The following is a 21739-nucleotide window of genomic DNA, read 5'->3' as shown; positions in this document are numbered from 1 at the left end:
ACAAGAAAATGTCCTTCCCATTGGTTTAAATGTATGGACATACAAAAACAGGCCATGCTACTTTTTAGGAAGATAAAGATGGGCGATCTTAACTGGTACTGCAATACTTAAATCCATTACAGGGATACTCTGTAGGCACAATAAAGACACAACGATGTGTCATCAGATAAATAATAATACAAAAATAATGGCCAAAGAAATACAAAATTATATATTTTGGAACTTGTACTAGTTATTTGTCAATAATAAAAAAAAATTTTGGGGGAGGGCGAGTGTATACCATGTTTCAGCATTGCATTAATTTGCGTTTTACCCGGCTGGTTCCAGAAAAAGACTAGGGATTTGCTGTGAAATCTCAGCCACGTCTTGATGAAGCCAGCACTAAAAGAGCATAAGAGCCCAGGGGTTTACTGCAGGCGAATTGCTTCTAGATATATAACACATTCATCAAAATGCAGTGACAAACACCTAGTCTAGTGGTTGTTGCTGTTAAGTCAAGTTTTTCCATAATATGTGTAATATAGGTAAGTATGTTGGAAAATCTGATTTTGTGCTGCAAATAGCTTCATTGACCTGTTTTTGACATCTGGATATACACATTAAAAGATATGTGCTTGCCTTGCAATTTTTAGTAATATAGATTTTTATTTAATGTTGGTTTTATGCTCTATGTAGGGGCAATATTTGTATTAACCTTTCTTGTTTAAGTGCGGATTCTATATCTCATATCAGAGCTGCTGGCTAAGCATCGGCAGCGTTTATGACATGAGATATTTTTAGACTTGTGTTATTTTTCTCTATATTTTTACAGTACTGCAAAAAAACTAAATGTATGTCCTCAGGCCATAAAAAAAAATCATCGTAATAAAAAGCTAAGCCCTGCAATGCCTCCAAGGCAGTTTCACAGATTAAAAAAAGGTGGGAACATGTAAAGTATGTTTTCAATTTCTAATAAATTTGTCCCATAGTTAGTTCACACATTCTAGCTGATTTAAAGGGACACTATAGTCACCAGAACAACTACAGCTTATTGAATTTGTTCTGGTGTGTAGAATCATTACCTTCAGGCTTTTTGCTGTAAACACCGTCTTTTCAGAGATAATGCAGTGTTTACATTACAGCCTAGTGGTAACTTCACTGGCCACTCCTCAGATGGCTGTTAGAGATCCTTCCTGGGTCATGGCTGCCTAAAATGCATCCAAACATTTACCATGCAGACACTGAACTTCCCTCATAGAGATTTATTGATTCAATTCATCTCTATGAGGAGATGCTGATTGGCCAGGGCTGTGTTTGAATTGTGCTGGCTCTGCCCCTAGTCTGCCTCCTTGTCAGTCTCAGACAATCCTATGGAGAAGCACTGTGATTGGATCAGGCCACCACTTCTGATGATGTAAGCAGACAGCTTGTTTTTCTGAGGCAAACAGCATGCAGAGCTACAGCTCAGGCTTGAATAGAAGTAAGATTTTGCTATATTTAAGGGGCATGAGAAACACAGGGGGGCTAGATGGTGGTTTTACACTATAGGGTCATGAATACATGTTTGTGTTCCTGACCTTATAGTGATCCTTTAAAGAGATCCCATTACTGTCCTACTGTGTTTAAGAATCTGCCGTAATGATAAAGGAATCTATTGTGGCCCTTACAATTTAGTTTTTTTAACCAGCCCTGAAAAGAAAAAAGAAAAAAATAAATAATAAATAAAGCATTTTTTATGATTTTCCATAGTATCCGTGCAGTGTACATATGTGCAATGACTACAGAACACTCACTGGTCACAATTTTGGGACATTATTTTAGAGATGTAAAAATGATGGGTTAGATAATGTTTGACTAGTAGGACATTTAAAATTCCACTGTCCTCTGAAATTCCTAATAAAAAAATTATATATCTATTTATCAATTTAATGTAAAAATTTACAAAAATAGAGTAAGTAACTAAAATAATTATGCTAAAGAATAGAAAGTCTGTTCCACACTACTCGGAGAAACTTTGTGGAGTGGAGCTCTTCCTTGGGGTCTCTTCCCCCACTCTGTGCAATAATACAATATGAAGAACAACCATCACAGTGAGGTTTGGAAATAAAATAATTCTTTATTAAAACCATATATGGCCAGGTTCACAGTAAAAAATGCAAAATTTTCAGAGCAAAGTCTTTGTCATGATTAGATTCAAAACGTTTTACCTTAAACCAGGCCATATGTGGCTTTAATATTGACTTATCATAGGTGAGGTGAACAAATTGGCACTCAGGTGTTGCCCTATTTGCTGGTAGAGCATCAGTCACCCAGAAATGTTGGGAGTGAAGTGTCAAATATCCCATTTGTTCATCTGCTTTAACCGTTTTTAATTTTAACTTAACTTTCTTAAATTGATAATGTAACGTAAATTCAAGAACATTCCGCCAGCAAATGTGATAAAAGAAGGTAAAAAGCCTAACTTTTTAATTAACAGCCAACATGTAATAAGAAATAATTCCCAATACATTGGATAAAAAGTCCCTGTTCAAGATGATCAGGAAATTGATTAATAGACTTAGTTAAAAGGTTAGGTACCATAACGTTATTAATCTCTGGAGTCACAAAGTGGAGAAAAATAGCTTAAAACATTCAACAACATTAGTTACCATAACGATATTAATCTTATTGGGTCGTAGAGTGCAAAAAATAGCATAAAACATGCAACAACATTCTTAAAAGCTGTGTTTAAAACAAGCATACGCAAAAAAACTAAAAGTAAGCCATATAAAATAAACTGATAATTCTTGCGTATACATGAATGGCTTAGAGTAGCCATATAATTAATTATATATAGAGAGTGTGTTTAACAAACTGGGCAGTAGGTGGAGCTGCGGCAACTGTATATAGTTATTAATAGGAACAGCTTGCTCTTGTTTTCTTGTGACTCTCTGATTCTAACTCAGTTAGTTATTTTGTTAACATGGATCCTGCTAACGTTCTTGCAAGTAAACCAAATAGGTGGTTGGATTCTACAATCCCACACCTGTCCCCATATATCACTGTTTACCCTGAAATGGGTTTATATGTATCCAACAGAAGAATATGTTCTAAGATATTGCTGTAGCTTTAACATGCTGTCATGCAGAACACATTGGTTAATATAGATAGTATCAATGAGGTGGTTAACCAGACAGTCAGCCCAGGTCACACAAGCCTTGTCCCATAATGGTTATTATTACTTATCCATAAGTAATGAAGGGGGAGTTTACATGGCCCTAGGGCACACACCGTCTGTCATAGCTGATTCAGCTTTATCGTACTATTCATTGGAAAATTCATTTCTCACCGGCAATATGCGACCACGTGGGGAGAACATGTAATTTATTTTCTGATTATAGCTGATGTTAAACATGCAACTTAGTTGCCACAGCAAATGTGTTCAGATAATTTGCCTTGTAGAGAACGTAGTAGGCAGGACAGTTTAACCCTTCTTACTCTTTTATGTCTGGCTACAGGAGCCGTCTTGCTTTATGTTATTTAATCATGCCTTCAAGAGGAACTATTACATTTTAAATACAACTCTGATTTCACAAGTGTGATTTATTAATCATCAGAGATTTTGTGGAGATCTAGCAAGGAGACTTCAAACGTCAGGTTAAGAGGACAAGACGAAAGAATAGATGTGTTGAGGAATTTCAGGTTGGCTAATTTTTTGCAATTTCCTTACCAGCTCTCCACAAGTCCTAGTTTATTCATAAAACTAAGACTTTTAATGACTAAATAGCAAAATTTAGGCTAAGATAACCAAGCTGTGACTATAGTGGATTGCGAAATTTGTTTATTTTGGCCTGAAATTTGCATTTCCCTTGTGAATTCCAGAACATTCGCGTGGTTCAATGTATACAAGTGTAAATGCCTTCTGAAACGGCAGAAACCTTTTATTTTAATTTGTAATTTTTTTTATTTATTTATTTTTGTCTATACCCTCTGAATCCGAGAACATGCTTAGTTTGATTTTCCAGGTTTGAAATCTTTAATATGTAACAATATTAAAGGAACACTATAGTCACCTAAATTACTTTAGCTAAATAAAGCAGTTTTAGTGTATAGATCATTCCCTTGCAATTTCACTGCTCAATTCACTGTAATTTAGGAGTTAAATCACTTTGTTTCTGTTTATGCAGCCCTAGCCACACCTCCCCTGGCTATGATTGATAGAGCCTGCATGAAAAAAAAAACTGGTTTCACTTTCAAACAGATGTAATTTACCTTAAATAATTGTATCTCAATCTCTAAATTAAACTTTAATCACATACAGGAGGCTATTGCAGGGTCTAGCAAGCTATTAACATAGCAGGGGATAAGAAAATCTTAATTAAACAGAACTTGCAATAAAAGCCTAAATAGGGCTCTCTTTACAGGAAGTGTTTATGGAAGGCTGTGCAAGTCACATGCAGGGAGGTGTGACTAGGGTTCATAAATAAAGGGATTTAACTCCTAAATGGCAGAGGATTGAGCAGTGAGGCTGCAGGGGCATGTTCTATACACCAAAACTGCTTCATTAAGCTAAAGTTGTTCAGGTGACTATAGTGTCCCTTTAATCTTAAATTGATATAGTAAAAAATCATGAGAAATTATTTCTTACAGTTACATGATAATCTATATCGATAAAGCAGGAAAATATCCAGAGGCTTGCTTACATCGCTAGCTAAGCTCATTATTGCCTTAGCTTGATAATTCAGCTTATTACTTTACAAAGATGCTTTCAGTGCAGTCACTAATTGTCATAGATAGAACGCAAGGGAGGCAATAGAAAACAATATTGCACTAGTCTACCCAAAGATGATTACAATCGTCTTATTCCCTTCATTACCAGGCACATTTTTTTTTAAATATATTCGCTTAGCATTTATATGAAATGTGGGACACATAGCTAGCACATAAATGAGATAAAACAGCTGTATGTAAATAGCTGGTCAGAGTTACGTCAAAATGAAAATATTGCATGTGCGCCACAGAAACCGTAACTCCATTCGATTTTCACTAGATGGCACTGTGTTTTCAGGGGCCCCAAAAGAGCTCTTTTACTGGGGAAAATGCTTTGCTTAGTGAAACCATCTGTAAAGTCTCAATAGATGGGCTACCCCAGTGCAATTAACCCTTTCTGTGCCACAGAACATTAAAGTTAATTAATAAACATGAGCGTGCAATTTACATACTTAATTTGTAATAAGAGTAAGCCATTCAGCTTTCTCACTAAAACGCCAATAGAGTCTCACCGTTAAAAATAAAAAAAAACAGGGAAGACCCAGTGAGAGGCTTGCGCCCCCCCCCCCCCCATGGGTGGCAAAGTGGAGAGCAACATCTCAAAGGGTACAGGACATGACAAGTGGGGTTACTCCTCAAATTACATTTATGGGTAAACGTGCATAGTCTGGCTAATTCAGGTTTTTATTACATAAGTATCCAAAGTTTGTGTGATTTTATCTTCATGTGATCAATTGGCATAGATTTATTGATAACTGAACTGGAAGTAAAAATTTTTCCTTAGGTATTTTTTTCAGATCTTCTGGCATATAGTTTGCAATTCTCCTACCGTTTCTGCGATCATTTCTTTCAAGTGCACAAGGCTAATTTTTACCATTTGATTTAATAGGACAGTGGGATTACTTATTATGGCAGTAGTTACTCTTTCTGTGTTTGTTTTGCAAATGTTATATGTTTGAACAAATCTCAATCTCCTGCTATTTCCTCTTAAATTACTGCTCTCTTAGGAAAAGCCATTTCAAAAGAATTAACAACCTAAAACATTTTACCTAAAGCTGAACAAGACTAATAGATAAAAAGAAAATACAAACCTGACTAAAGTAAATGTTTACATAACAACAGCTACCATGCTATTACTCTGGAGTAATTGTACACTTATAGTGGACAGCCCAAACACTTTTTCGAACAGGAGGCTATTGTAAGACACAAGATGGTAGGGAAAACGAGAAGCTATAAACGTTTCTTCAACATGCCAAAAATTGGTACTGCAAAAGAAGTATTTACTGGGGAGTCTACCCATCAGATAATTATAAGCCATGGAACAACATCAGTTGTTTTAGTTAGGCTTTAAAAAATAACTGACCAATTTAAGTTGACATGAGAAAATGTGAAATTATGTTTACTTTGAATTGACCCTGATATCTCTCTCGATACTTATTGAATTTTAAATAATACTGGTTGACAGACAGCTTTGAGAAGTTCAGAAAAGAAGCAATGAGGAAGGCCAGAACTCTTTGTAGTAGCCCTAAATGCAGAATCCATTACTCACTCCAGTCATCAATATCCAAATTAAAATAATCAGAGCAGCTCAACCATGTAAAATTCAGGATAGCATTATTCTACCAGGAAGTGCACTGTCCAGTGCTTCAGATCTTAATAAATACCCTATGTGGTTTGAAATGTCCAGTTAACTTAATTACTAAAAACCTAATGGCAAAACCGAGTTCAATACACAGAACCAGGTAAAATACAGAGAAACCCATACAAATACAAACAACTCAGTATATTATGGAGATATCAATATAACACATAGAGCTGAGCATAATACAGAGAAACGCATTCAATATGCAGAGGTAGGCACAACATACACAGACCTGGGTAGACTAAAGAGATACCCATACAACAGGTAGATTGAGCAAAATAGTGATATAGCACCATAGGTGGACACAATAAGGAGATAACATAAATATTTAACCTCTGTTTTTAATCTTTCAAGATTCTTTTTCTTTCAGGAAGTGTTCCGGAGTATTGGAGGAAGGCAGATGTGGTTCCTATATTAAAAAAGGGTTCAAAATCCTTGCCTGGAAATTATAGACCTGTGAGCTTAACTTCTGTGGCTGGTAAAATATTTGAAAGGTTATTAAGGGATAATATTCAAGAATTCCTTGACAGGAATATGGTTATCAGCAAAAATCAGCAAGGTTTTATGAAGCACAGGTCGTGTCAAACTAACTTGATTGCATTCTACGAAGAAGTAAGTAGAAGTATAAATCAGGGTGTTGCAGTGGATGTGATCTATTTGGATTTTGCCAAGGCATTTAATACAGTTCCACACAATAGATTAGTGTTCAAACTCAAGGAAATCGGTTTGGATGAAAATGCTTATTCTTGGGTAGAACATTGGCTTAAAAACAGAGTACAAAGAGTTGTCGTTAATGGTAAATTTTCAAGCTGGACAGAGGTGGCAAGTGGTGTCCCTCAGGGGTCTGTTCTGGGACCCTTTCTATTTAACATGTTTATAAATGATCTTGAAGACAGCATTGGAAGTCATGTTTCAGTGTTTGCAGATGACACAAAACTGTGTAAAATAATACAATGTGAGCAAGATATTACTTTGCTGCAGAATTATTTAGATAGACTGGGGGACTGGGCACTTAAGCAATGTATACCCTTAATGGAAGTGAATTAGGGATAACAACACACGAAAAGGACTTGGGAATTGTTATAGACAACAAACTATGCAACAATGTGCAATGTCAATCAGCAGTGGCCACGGCCAGTAAGGTATTGTCATGCATGTAAAAGGGCATTCATTCTCGGGACGAAAAATATAATTTTGCCTCTTTATAAATCACTGGTAAGACCACATATTGAATATGCTGTGCAATTTTGGGCACCTGTTCTAAAGAAGGATATTATGGCACTAGAAAAAGTGCAGAGGCGGGCTACAAAATTAATAAAAGGAATGGAACATATCAGCTATGAAGAAAGGTTAACAAATTTAAACCTATTTAGTTTAGAAAAATGTTGCCTGAGAGGGGATATGATAACATTATACAAATATATTCAGGGCCAATACAAACCATTGTGTGGAAATCTATTCACAAACCGGACTTTACATAGGACACGAGGCCATGCGTTTAGACTGGAAGAAAGATTTCGTCTAAGGCAAAGGAAAGGTTTTTTTACTGTAAGAACAATCAGGATGTGGAATTCTCTGCCTGAAGAAGTGGTTTTATCAGAGTCCATACAGATGTTCAAACAGCTACTAGATGCATACTTGCAAAAACAGAATATTCAAGGATATAATCTTTCAATGTAGGGTAATAACTGCTTGATCCAAGGATAAATCTGACTGCCATTCTGGGGTCAAGAAGGAATTTTTTTCCTAGCTTGTTGCAAAATTGTGCTTCAAACTGGGTTTTTTGCCTTCTTTTGGATCAACAGCAAAAAAACAAATGTGAGGAAGGCTGAACTTGATGGACGCAAGTCTCTTTTCAGCTATGTAACTATGTAACTATGTAACTATGTAACTATCCCACACAGCAAGGATCACTGTGATTTATTACACAGAGCTGCAATACAGAGATTCCCACACAGTACATTGTGATGGAATATATCTTGATTCCAATGTTCACTACATCTGATGCTCTTTATATGTCATGAACTTTTTCTCTGTAAAGTGCTGTATACGTGTCAGCATAAGTTGCGTTCTCTGTGTACACTAGCCCCCACCGGAGCACTTATTGGAAACTGTACATTGTGTGACTGTTTTCTAGCTAATTTTATCTTGCGACCTTCCTATCTTATGAAATATGTAACCACATACTGTTTTGTAAACTCATTTTATATCTTATGAAATATGTAACCACATTAACTAATTTTATCTTTTTCACTTTCCTATCTTTAAAGGAACACTATAGGGTCAGGAACAGAAACATGTATCCCTGACCTTATAGTGCTAAACCCACCATTTAGGTGGCTTGCCCTCCCTTAGCCCCCCTATAAAAGTTTAAAACTCCCCATATTTCCAGCGCCGCGCGGGTCCACCGGCTCTGGCCCCGCCCACTTTGTGACATCATCAAAATGGTTGCTGTTTAGCCAATCCAATGCTTTCCCACAGGAAAAGCATTGGATTGACTAAAATTGGCACAGGGCGGGGCCAAATGTCATTTTGGCCAATCAGGATCTCCTCATAGAGATGCATTGAATCAATGCATCTCTATGAGGAAAATTCATCGTCTCCATGCAGAGCGTGGGGATGCTGAACGGCAGGGCTGCTTACTGTGCAGCCCTGAGCCAGGAAGTCCCTCCAGTGGCTAACTAAGCTGTAGTTGTTCTGGTGACTATAGTGTCCCTTTAACTACATTATTCATTTTAAACCTTCAAGATAAGCTGTAACAATATTGTGTATAAATGCGCCTACTTTTAACCACCTTAGTTTTAAACCTTCAAGCAAAGCTGCAACAATATTGTGTATAAATGCACCCTACTTTGAATAAACAAGCCAAAGTAATTCTGGACTCAATCATCTGTGTCGTGTGTTTATTGCTTCTCCAAGTGCTTGTTGCCGATTTGGAGTCCCCTGAATATAAGAGGTGGCCAGCCTTTGATGGTCCATGACAACATGTCTCTGTATAATGCTCCAGCTCGCTCTCTCTAACTCTAGCTCTCCAGCTCTCTCTGAGTATGCAACTCTTCCTTTTATGATCTCATCTTCAGTAGTGCTCCTGACTTACTATTAGCTCTCAACACACACAGTGCACATAGTTAAAGCAGCAGGATACTGATAGACTCCATTCTAACTTTGAAATTGGCAATTTAATAAATCTGCAGTAGTAATATTGTACCAAGACGTAGCTGACATGGTTAACAGAAGTAACAATCATTACAGATTGAAACAGACTGAAGTCAGAATCAGATCAGTCCTCAGAGTCACAGCCCTAGTCCAGCAGTGTAGAGCTCCACAACCTCTCGACTAGCCACACCGTGAGTGCCTCAGGTCTCAGCTACAGAGTGACTGAGCACTTTAAAGAAGATGATGGGCACTAGGGTAGCACTAGGGTAGCCGAGCCTACACCTAAAATTTACATAGATACCTTTGAATTGCCTATGACAGTAGATACCATGCGTGCTAGTTTCAGTTTGTCAAGAACAAGGAAGATGACTACGTGTTTATTTTCACTATCTATGGGCACAACTGTTGTCGGTATTTCTCAATAGCATATTAAATATTAATAAATAATGAATTCTGCTGGTTGGAAAGTGAGCTGCCATTTAAAGGACCACTATAGTGCCAAGAAAACAAACGTGTTTGTTAGGTCTCCCCCTCCCTCATGGTCCCACTCCCACCGGGCTGAAGGGGGAGGAAGGGGTTAAACTCTTACCTTTCTCGAGCACCGGGCTCCCTCGGCACTGGGGAACTCTCCTCCCTCTTCTGATGTCATCCGCCGAATGCGCATGTGTGCATTCAATCAGTCCATAGGAAAGCATTTCTCAATGCTTTCCTATGGACATCAGCATCTTCTCATTATGATTTTCACAGTGAGAAGCGCGAAAGCGGCTCTAGTGGCTGTCAATGAGCCAGCCACTAGAGGCTGGATTAACCCTATTGTAAACATAGAAGTTTCTCTGAAACTGCTATATTTACATCTGTAGGGTTAACCCTAGATGGACCTGGCATCCAAACCACTTAATTAAGCTGAAATGGTCTGGGTGCCTATAGTGGTCCTTTAAGATAATAAATGTATACTTTGTATCACATTTTAGACATGTACATTTTAGAAATGAGTTCCTGAAACTCATGTCCATTTAGAGAGTTAAATTTCATATATGACATTAATTATAGGGACTAAGGATGGAACATTTCTCAGAAATGTAATTTAATTTGCAAATTTCCTGACTATACAATTTTCAAGGACAGATTTGATACCGGAAGATAATTATGATAATCTAATTATATAGAAAACCGAACCATGTATCTAAAACAATAAGCCCAAGCAATAGCTACCTTTATTTGCAGAGTTAAAATTCCACATAGTTACATTGTTACATAGCTGAAAAGAGACTTGCGTCCATCAAGTTCAGCCTTCCTCACATTTGTTTTTTGCTGTTGATCCAAAAGAAGGCAAAAAACCCAGTCTGAAGCACTTCCAATTTTGCAACAAACTAGGAAAAAATTGCTTCTTGACCCTAAAATGGCAGTCAGGTAATGGTACTTGGATCAGGCAGCTATTACCCCACTAATTAGAAATTATATTCCTGTATGTTATTTTATTGCAAGTATGGACTCTGATAAAACCACCTCTTCAGGCAGAGAATTCCACAACCTTATAGTTCTTACTTTAAAAAAAACATTTTCTTTTCCTTAGATTAAATCTCCTTTCTTCCAGCCTAAATGCGTGACCTTGTGTCCTATGTATAGCCCTGTTTACGAATAGATTTCAATGTAATGGTTTGTACTGGTCCTGAATATATTTGTATATTGTTATCATATCCACTCTAAGGCACCTCTAAACAGTTTTAGCCTTTCTTCATAACTAAAATGCTCCATTCCTTTTATTAATTTTGTAGCCCGTCTCTGCACTTTTTCTAGTGTCATGATATCCTTCTTTAGAACAGGTGCCCAAAATTGCACAGCATATTCAAGGATTGATCTTACCAGCGATTAAAAAAGAGGAATGATTTTATTTTCATCCCGAGAATTTATGCCCCAATTTATACATGACAAAACCTTACCAGCCTTAGCAAAAGCAGATTGACATTGCATATTGCTGCCTAATTTCATGTCTATAACAATTCCCAAATCCTTCTCGTCTGTTGTTATCCCTAATTCACTACCATTTAGGGTGTAAGTTGCTTGTGCATTCTTGACCCCGAAGTGCATAACTTTGCATTTCTCTACATTAGCTGCCCTAATATTAAATTGAAAAAAAATTGAAATTGGCTTTTTTTAAATGATATGTTTTAGTATACCCCACGTGCTTTTTCTTTTTTGAGTTTATTTTAAAAAATACCATATTGTGATCAATATTTCCCAAATGCTCCCCTACTTGAATGTTGGTCAAAAAAAATCAACACTGTTTGTTATAACGAGATCCAGACAAGCATCCTTTCTAGTTGGTGCTTGTACCAGTTGTGACATGAAGGTGTCATTTAACACATTAAAAAACCTGATTCCCCTTATCATATCTGTCTTAGTAATAACAAAGCAATGCGAAGTGCCTGGGATTCACAGTTGCTCATTTTTCCCTTTTTCTATCCATGTCAATGTATTATTCATTCTCTATTCAGTTTCTAATCTTTGAACTCACTTGAAGGAATACTCCAAGCACCATAACCATTACAATGTGCCTCTGCTCCCACAAACTCTGCTGAGGCAGTGTGAGAAGACTGCAATAGTGACTGCCTACAGTGAGTATATAACACAAACAATTTATATGAGAAACACCAATAAATGCCTGGAATAAAGAAAAATAGTTTTTATATATAAAATAGCATTGGTAGCATTTATATTACACTCACATATTCTGCATCATTTTACAGTTATACAAAAGGGATACAAAGGCAAATGCGAGACAAACTATTATTAATGGATCAAAGGGTTCATGAGACCCCCGCTGAGACGTGCTTCTAGTCTAGAGGCGGTATGATATAAAAACAGAAGATCACCAGGTATTGAGCCAGTGTCATGCTCTGTGCACCTAACACTCAAATATTTCTATTGATGAGGGAGACAAGCTGGTATCGCTGTTTGGAAAAAAAAATCCATATTAAGGTCAGGTTTTGATCATGGGAGATTTTAATGACCTGAATATCGATAGGGATCCTGGCAAAATAATTCAGAGAAGGAGGAAAATATGTTTCCCAGCTTCCTAAATGACTGTTAACATCTCAGTGACAGCACTGTGGAATCTGTCTGGGTTACATGAATAATAGTAATTGTGAATTTAATAGAGGCGCCTACTAGAAACGATGATGCAGTTTATACCAAATTCTCCCCATATTATGCAGACCACAGCAGAAATCGAGATGTTTCCCGTATTCGGTTGTTAGAGTACATACAGTGGGATGTTTTTCTATAGAAAAGGCTTTGGAGATGACCACACACATAGCTTTTTGGTGCAATGAATTTCCATCTAAATCAGTGATTCCCAAACCAGTCCTCATAACCTACCACCAATCCAGGATTTATGTATTTCCCTTTTTTACTGACAAAACCTGGACTGTTGCTGGGTCATGAGGACTGGTTTGGGAACCACAATAATCTAATTAAACAAACCAAGCTAAACACAATTTTGAAGGCAAATCCAGTCTTGGATAAGTAAATATGTAAATAACTATTGAAATAATTATTTAATTAAAATTAGTGTAAAATGGCACTAATTTAAAGGAAAACCTCAAGATTGAATGCATGAACAAAATACGACAAAATGCGCAATGTTGTAAAATGTATGCTAATGTATCTGTTATTATACCCTGTCTATCTAAATGCATTATGCAAATTACACCTTGACCGCTTTTTATCCTTTTTAATCACTTCATTGTCCTTTTTCAGCATCATCTAGATAATTTCTGGAAAAGATGATTCATTTGCTTTGATTAAGCACATTCACACCTTAGCGGCAAGTCTCCTGCAACAATTTAACCTACATTCTAAACAGCCTGCACCTGTCACTAGTAAAACTAATGAAGATAGGGGGAGGGAGGGCTTGAGGGATTGATGTGTGAATTTATTAACAAACATCCAGATAAAAAACTACACGGGAGGAATTATTTTTAGAAACGTGAGCTGTCAGAGCAGCAATATTTCCAAACAACTAATATAGGTCACAATGAGTGTTGTATTTTCCTGCTAGTGTAGTTAACACACGTAAAATACAACAGGATAATTACGTGCCCCGTTCTCAAAGGGATGAGAGCGTTTGACGGAAGCTGGTTTTGGCATGTTGCCATTTTAAGAACAGGTGTTTATAGAAAGAATGTATTTCAATGCTTGCGGTTTTATGCCATCTATTTTTCATCATTGTACTATATTAAAGGGTGATATGACAACACTATTCAATGTTCATAGAGAATAGAAAAGATAGATATCAGGTGTATTGAATAAAAAAATATTAGGACTGGCGGCTACATACATGCACAAGCGTCTAAAATTGAGTGGTAGCTCAAAAAAGTATACAGAAGTATGTGCGCTCAAGAATGAATATGTCACAAAATAACTATTGTATAAACTGTGACTTAACACTTATACAAAAAATATATATAGATATATTTATTTAAAAAATCAAGCAAAACATTGAATAAATAAAAAAATCACAATGTGTGCACGGATCCACTAACAATGTATCAATCAATTCTCTTTGTAAAATATGTAACACCATACAAAGTATAATCTAGATATTGATCTGTCACCTAACTCTGTATAAAGAGTACAAAGTATCACATACGGTATCAGAAACAGCTGCCAAAAAAATAATAAAAACCTATATATAAAAAATAAAAATTATAATGCATAAAAAGTACCTGCCTCGGTGTGGGCCCCCCACCGAGGTAATAGAGGAGGACAACCCCCAAAAAAGGAAAAGGGTGTAGAAGAGGGTTCTGTGCCGCCGGTATCCGACCCACTTCAAAGGGGGTCCGTCGAGGAACGGTGATATGCACCGCGGTCGGGATCTTCGAAAAAGACCGCGGTGAACGATGTAGCAGACTACTCACACAGGCACCTGGTGAGTCACTCACAATATATATAGATGCCGCGGTCGGTATCTTCTCAAAAGACCGCGGTGTAGTTGAAATGAAGCCGCCTTGAATGAGTAGTCGTCAGTCCTCGGCTTCACTATATCCGGAGGTACAGTAACCCTCACTTCACTTAACCAAGGTGGTAGGTGGCAAGTGAAAAAACGAAAAAACAGAGGACAAATAAATAAAACAAAACAAAAAATCTGAAAACCTCGAAAAATAAAAAATGATGATAAATTCTAAATAATGAATAATAAATAAGACAAAACAAATACAGGCAGCCGAAAAGGATCCGGTGGAACCAGCCACACATGCAGTCACGTCTACGCGTTTCGTCCCGCCCACGGGACTTTCTCAAGACATAGAGAGCACAATCCTGGATCCTTAATATTTGTGTTTAAAGACTCGGAATGTGTACTAATTTATATATTGCATGGCTAGTGTATAAATTTGTAAAATATGAGGTTAATTTATTAGTTTGTTACAGATTTCAACAAACAAGATCATTTTTTGGGGGACTATGACGGAGAGAGATTAAACTATTGCTGTTTCATTGGAAAAGGTGATTCTCTTTTGAATGGTATTTTCTAGATTGACTCATTTGCTTTAAATGGGGAGCCTATGTTTAATGCCGGACTAACTAGGAAAAGAATGTAGGGGTCTCAGTACCCTCTCACTGCCTCCTCTTCCTAAACTGTATCTTTAATTAACTGTCCAGTCACGGGACAGGGAGAGGAGTAGGGTGAATCTGCAATCAACCATGTCTTTATTTATTTTTTTTAAAGAAACTTTCTTTGTGGAATTGTTTTCTTACCAGAAGGTATTCTCATTTAAGAAGACCATAAGAAACACAAACCTGGCTTCTTTGACTTGATCAATCCCACAATTCAGTGGTCAGGAACCAGGCAGAACAAGTATGAAGCAAATATCCCAGGTGATAAATAGCTGACATGAAAAGTGTTTACAATGGTTACTATTTTATCTGGTTACTACTTCATCAGCTAAACCGGAAACGGAATAAAGTATGTGCGTTTTACCGTGTGTGCTCTATTGATTTAATGCTATATATTTCAATTAGGTTTCTTATATTCTTAAAAGCTAAAATATCTTACAATTTTCTGCTTGACTCCTTTCCAAATGTATCACCTATTGCTATATACATAAGTCCAATACAATATCTTGTACATGGTGTGACTACAAGCACCACTTCCTCACACAGTCGCCATGATAGCCCTCTGGTTATAATAGCCAGGAATCTTACTTCCTGACTGTAATACCGTAACATACCGCCGTGACATCACGCACGCCTGCATTACGAGCACATACAGACATTATTTTTATATTGTGATGCCTTTTTCTTTTTTCTTTTTACTAAGCTGCATTCCCTAAATACTTTTAATCCATTTTCTGATAATCCCATTTAGCTTGGGATTTAAATATTTTATTTAACAAATAGAAGTTCTCCCATCAACATCTTTAGGCAAAATCTTATTTAATTACCAGAGATGTATCTCCTAAAATATAATGCATCCTGTCGGTTGAAACATTGAAAGAGGTACTATAAGCTTTAAAACTATTTAATCCGTGAAATATTTTGTAAAGGTTGAATGACTACATCAATGTATGCTAATTCAATTAATATTTTAGGTAGCCCTGTATTCATGCTAGCTATGAATGCCATGTTTCAAATAAATGCTGTTATTATTGAATTAGCAACAAAATGACTAGCTAGTGGGATTAAAGAATTTAAAGGAACACTACTTACTATTTTAAGTGTGGACTTTTCAGGAGTGTAGATACATTGGCCTTAAGTTCCTGGTATGGGATATCAATCTCTCATACTACGGGATGTTATAATTAGCTTATATTACGTGACAAGTGCTGCCTTGTTTTTTTACGTGGAGCTAGATACCTATCTAATTTGAAAAATGTTGTTCTTTTTAGATCTTTCACATGCCACTTTCCCTTGACTCCTAGTATCACTTTTCCAGCCCTTTCGATTAAACATAGTGGTCTTGGTGGTGAAGTAAAAGAAGAAACACTCGCTGGCATTAATGATGTTAGTATTACAGGATGTGGTTTACTAGAACTTTGAAGGAAGAGAACATGGAACCTTTCATCTTAACAACCTGAACTGGAGTGTGCGACACTCATTGGATTCCTGCTGATAAGATGAGTCACTGGACTTCTTATCCATGAATTATTTTACTTGAAATCACATATCCTTCTCATCCCCTTTCCCTCTCCTTTGTCCTTTTCCCACTGCTTTCTCTCTCTATTTCCCTTTTATTTGTAGTTCCACCAGGCACTAAACAGGAGGTGACCAACTCATATGTGCTATTACCATTGAATAATCCCAAGTACCCCATAGTCTACCTCGGCACCAAAATTGGATTTTTTAATTCTTAATTTTACTTGGGGCTGCATGAGAACATTCCAGAAGAGAAAATGGTATATCGAAAGATTACATATGAAAATACATCACATTACGTTACGAAAGGTCCACATTGGAATCCGTGAGTAACTATTTGGGAGTACTAACATAATCAGAGCAGCTGAAACCGGTAAAAAAATGAGTCAGGCTGGTCATACGTAGACTAAATAGGCTTAGGTCACAGATGAACAGATTGGATTCTTTAAAGATGCATTTTTTTGTTGTTGATTTGTAAGCAATACATCAGAACTCTAAATTATTTGTATAACCAGACTGTATATGGCTTTGAAGTAGGATGTTTGTTTTCTTAAGTTTTTCAATAAAAGTATCATTGTAAAACTAATTAAAATAAATACTGATATTACTTTACACATTTTTATTAGATATAAGAAAATCATTTTAAGTGTTGTTGGTTATTGTTTTAGAAATAATAACAAGTTATAACCAATAAGTTGAATTCATCTCCTTGCAAAACTTTTAAAAATGATTCTCAATGTTCAAGACTCTGGCCCTATCGTCAATATACAATGTATCCAGAGTCCTATTTCCCATAACTCAATAAGAACTTGCATAGAGTACCACATGAGGCATGTCTGATATCCACCTAGCTCTGGCCATGCATAAACCAGTTTATCTGTGTCTTCAGTTGTGTCCATGCTTTATGCTGAACTGAATCCAAAACCATTACACCAGTGTTGTTATTTTGTAAGATGGAGATTGGGTAGTATTTCATTCAGGAGCAAAGGATGAGGAGCAGAACCAGTTATATAAATAATGGAATGTAATAAAACTAGGTCTTTGAAAGTGGCTTCAAGGGTCACATTCTCCGTGGCAAGGAGATGTCCTGCGTGGCAAGGAGATATCATGGATCCACAGACCCAACACATTATAGTTCCATAATAACAGATCTCTCTTGGTGAAAGTTAATAAGGCATGCTTGGGATCAAATACACCATTTTCACAAGTGCTTCTTGTTCCATAAAAGCTGTTGAATTAGTTACTTAGCAAGAAAGAATAGAAAGTACAGAGCGAAAAGGAAATTGTAATTGTCTCCTCCATTGAGATTCATCTGATAACCTGCAGTCAGATATTGCATGCTCTGTTACATAGTTACATAGTTACATAGTTACATAGTTAGATAGCTGAAAAGAGACTTGCGTCCATCAAGTTCAGCCTTCCTCACACCTGTTTTTTGCTTTTGATCCAAAAGAGAAAAAAAAAAAAAAAAAACCCAGTTTGAAGCACAATTTTGCAACAAGCTAGGACAAAAAATTCCTTATTGACCCCAGAATGGCAGTCAGATTTATCCTTGAATCAAGCAGTTATTACCCTACATTGAAAGATTATATCCTTGAATATTCTGTCTTTGCAAGTATGCATCTAGTAGCTGTTTGAACATCTGTATGGACTCTGATAAAACCACTTCTTCAGGCAGAGAATTCCACATCCTGATTGTTCTTACAGTAAAAAAACCTTTCCTTTGCCTTAGACGAAATCTTCTTTCTTCCAGTCTAAACGCATGGCCTCGTGTCCTATGTAAAGTCCGGTTTGTGAATAGATTTCCACACAATGGTTTGTATTGGCCCCGAATATATTTGTATAATGTTATCATATCCCCTCTCAGGCGACGTTTTTCTAAACTAAATAGGTTTAAATTTGTTAACCTTTCTTCATAGCTGATATGTTCCATTCCTTTTATTAATTTTGTAGCCCGCCTCTGCACTTTTTCTAGTGCCATGATATCCTTCTTTAGAACAGGTGCCCAAAATTGCACAGCATATTCAATATGTGGTCTTACCAGTGATTTATAGAGAGGCAAAATGATATTCTCGTCCCGAGAATGAATGCCCTTTTTCATGCATGACAATACCTTACTGGCCTTGGCCACTGCTGATTGACATTGCACATTGTTGCATAGTTTGTTGTCTATAACAATTCCCAAGTCCTTTTCGTGTGTTGTTACCCCTAATTCGCTTCCATTAAGGGTATACGTTGCTTGTGTATTCTTTACGCCGAAGTGCATAACTTTGCATTTTTCAACATTAAATTTCATCTGCCATTTGAGTGCCCAGTCCTCCAGTCTATCTAAATCCTTCTGCAGCAAAGTAATATCTTGCTCACATTGTATTATTTTACAAAGTTTTGTGTCATCTGCAAACACTGAAACATGACTTTCAATGCTGTCTTCAAGATCATTTATAAAAATGTTAAATAGAAGGGGTCCCAGAACAGACCCCTGAGGGACACCACTTGCCACCTCTGTCCAGCTTGAAAATTTACCATTAACGACAACTCTTTGTATTCTGTTTTTAAGCCAATGTTCTACCCAAGAACAAGCATTTTCATCGAGACCGATTTCCTTGAGTTTGAACACTAATCTCTGTTCATACAGTATCTATAGTCAGCAGCGGTAGTGGTTATAATTCTTATCTTATCGAGACAGCTGACAAAGTACACATATTACCAAATGTAATTACAGCAATTTGACGGCAATTACAAACACATAAACCTAGAATAGTAGAGTTAGTTTAGCACAGTAACTCTAGGCTCTCTCCAATGAGTTAAAGCTGTCATCCTGTGCCTTGAAACCAAAAATCAATTATTTTCAATAAAGAACCCTCCAGGAGAAAGGGATTTCACTATATTCTAAAAACATTTAAATTATAAAACACTACATGCTACGTAATTCCACACATTAGCAGACAGAGTACAAACCAGAGACAAATCTATGCACAAAGAAACAAACAAGTTCAGCTGCCCTGTGCACTATTAGAGACAATGCTGGTAATTGATACCAGAGATGAAGTATTTAAAGGCATAAAGTGGTCCAGCTGACACCAAGATGTAAAGAGTGACAGGTGGCTGTGTTTGGACTGGACACCCAGATGGTGGCTGATCAATTCTTGTGAACCAGACTTAATCATTGTCTTGGCAATGAGGCTAACAATCTGGATTATGGTTTTTATTTCAGAAGAAAAAGGGATAAGTGAGTAATGTAAACCAACTACTTGTCTTGGGGGGGGGGGGGGAGGGGGAGAATTGTTTGTCTCTTTTTTTCACTTGTTATAATATATATATATTTGTATAATGTTTCTTTATCTTCTCAGCATGTAGTCTGGAGACGTATCCATGTATTCAACCTTCCAAATGCATCTATCTGTCCTTATCCTTGATAAAAACCAACCAACATGGATTCATTATATTAATGGGACTCCTATATCAAAGTGGCAAAAGATATCTAAAGTTCGATACCAATCAACATTTACACATAAAACAGCATGTAACTGTTGAGTTAGCTGTGCAATTTCTTTTAACATTAGCCTAAGCAATTTTAATAAAGAAAATGAGTAATTAAACAATGTAATTAAATCATATTATTTATGTTTACCCACTTCTTTGTTTTGAGGCATAGGAATGTATAATAGGAAGCATTTGCAATTGGCATCTTTTACTTATTCAGTTAATTGGCTAAGATCTACTCTGTTAACTGTTGTTTCATTATTAATCTAATTATCACAAAATAAAAAACAAACAGATCTGACAAACATGCCTCGAACCATCCTCTGCAGAAATGAAAGGTACTTCTTTCTCAAATGATGAGGGCAACAGATACATGGCAATTATCCTGAAAATAGATACAGAGTAATGACCTTGTTAAGCCTGCGGAGGGAGAGAATGAAACATATTATCTTGTCTTGTCTTTTTAATGAAGTACTTGGTTGCTAATAAATTCTGAAGCATCTCCTGGCTGGAAAAAATGTTCATGACACATCCAGGAGAACACAGGATGATACAGACCAGCAGGTTCTGTCTGATTCCTGGTACAAGATGGACTTTCAATGTGTCTAAATTTTTAAAGACCCTCTGCTGACACCAGATTATATTAAGGTGACAGAATAAATATCCATTGATTGCATTGGAAGTAGCAGGGTCAAAAAATGTATAAATATTACAAAACAGGTTTAACCATTTTTTTTTTTTTATCAGCAATAAACCGCACGTTGCACATACATTTTCAACATGCAATAACAATATCACTGATATAATAAATAAGAAAATAATGTGTGTAAGAAAATAATCAAATTACCTTTTTAATGTGGGCATAAAATTCTCATATTTTGCACCAAAGTGGAATGGGATATCTTGATACTCCAAGGATTTTTGGTGATATATGAGATATAAGAATATATTCCTTGTCCATCAGACCACCCAAAAGCAGAGAGAAGAAAGTGTTAAATTGTAATACAGTACAAAGGGTTCCGATATATTTACAATGTGTCTCCCTCTCCCTCTCTGGAGCCTCTAAGGGGTTTCTATGTTCAGACAGCTGCAGGGATAATGTGAAGTTATCCTTTGTGTAGCAGTTTGGGTTTCCTTGTGGGTACTTTGGCTAAGGGCAATCCACTTTAGGCAGAGAGGCTGCAGGATGGAGATGGTCCCTCCGAGTTGCAGAGGCAGGCTCTCTGTTAGCTGTTATCAGCACAGGCTTGCTGTAAGACTGAATCACATCAGCTCCAGAGCTCAGAGCCCTATCCTCACTAGTGTGTAAGACACACCTCCCAGCCTTGATAGCACTCACTGAGAATCTAGGAGAAAATATGTAGCAGGATAAATACAGATACACACAGACACAGGTATAGGCAACCATCAGCACTTCACATGCTACGGACTTCAACTCCCATTAAGCTGACTGAAGGACTTATATTCACAACAGAACTGGTTTTGGCAGATAAATGTTCAGACGGGAATGATTTTGGCATTATTCCACTTAATATTATAACATTTATACCACACAGCAGGCCATTTTACCAACACTACCTGCCACTCACCCTCTGA

General features: G+C 36.8%; 1 protein-coding gene across 1 annotated transcript in view; it reads right to left on the bottom strand.

The window, feature by feature from the left end:
- The window catches only part of THSD7B (thrombospondin type 1 domain containing 7B), a 366207-nt gene extending 344829 nt beyond the window's left edge, over nucleotides 1-21378 (bottom strand). Inside the window, exon 1 of the mRNA XM_063429372.1 lies at nucleotides 20991-21378. The gene's annotated coding sequence lies outside the window, so the exon portion shown is untranslated. The remainder of the gene's footprint in view (nucleotides 1-20990) is intronic.
- Between the last annotated feature and the right edge of the window lie 361 nt (nucleotides 21379-21739).

Source organism: Pelobates fuscus, chromosome 8, assembly GCF_036172605.1.
Source record: "Pelobates fuscus isolate aPelFus1 chromosome 8, aPelFus1.pri, whole genome shotgun sequence".
In the NCBI taxonomy this organism is placed as follows: domain Eukaryota; kingdom Metazoa; phylum Chordata; class Amphibia; order Anura; family Pelobatidae; genus Pelobates; species Pelobates fuscus.
The sequence above is the reverse complement of the archived record's forward strand: the minus strand, read 5'-3'. Positions and strand labels throughout refer to the sequence as shown.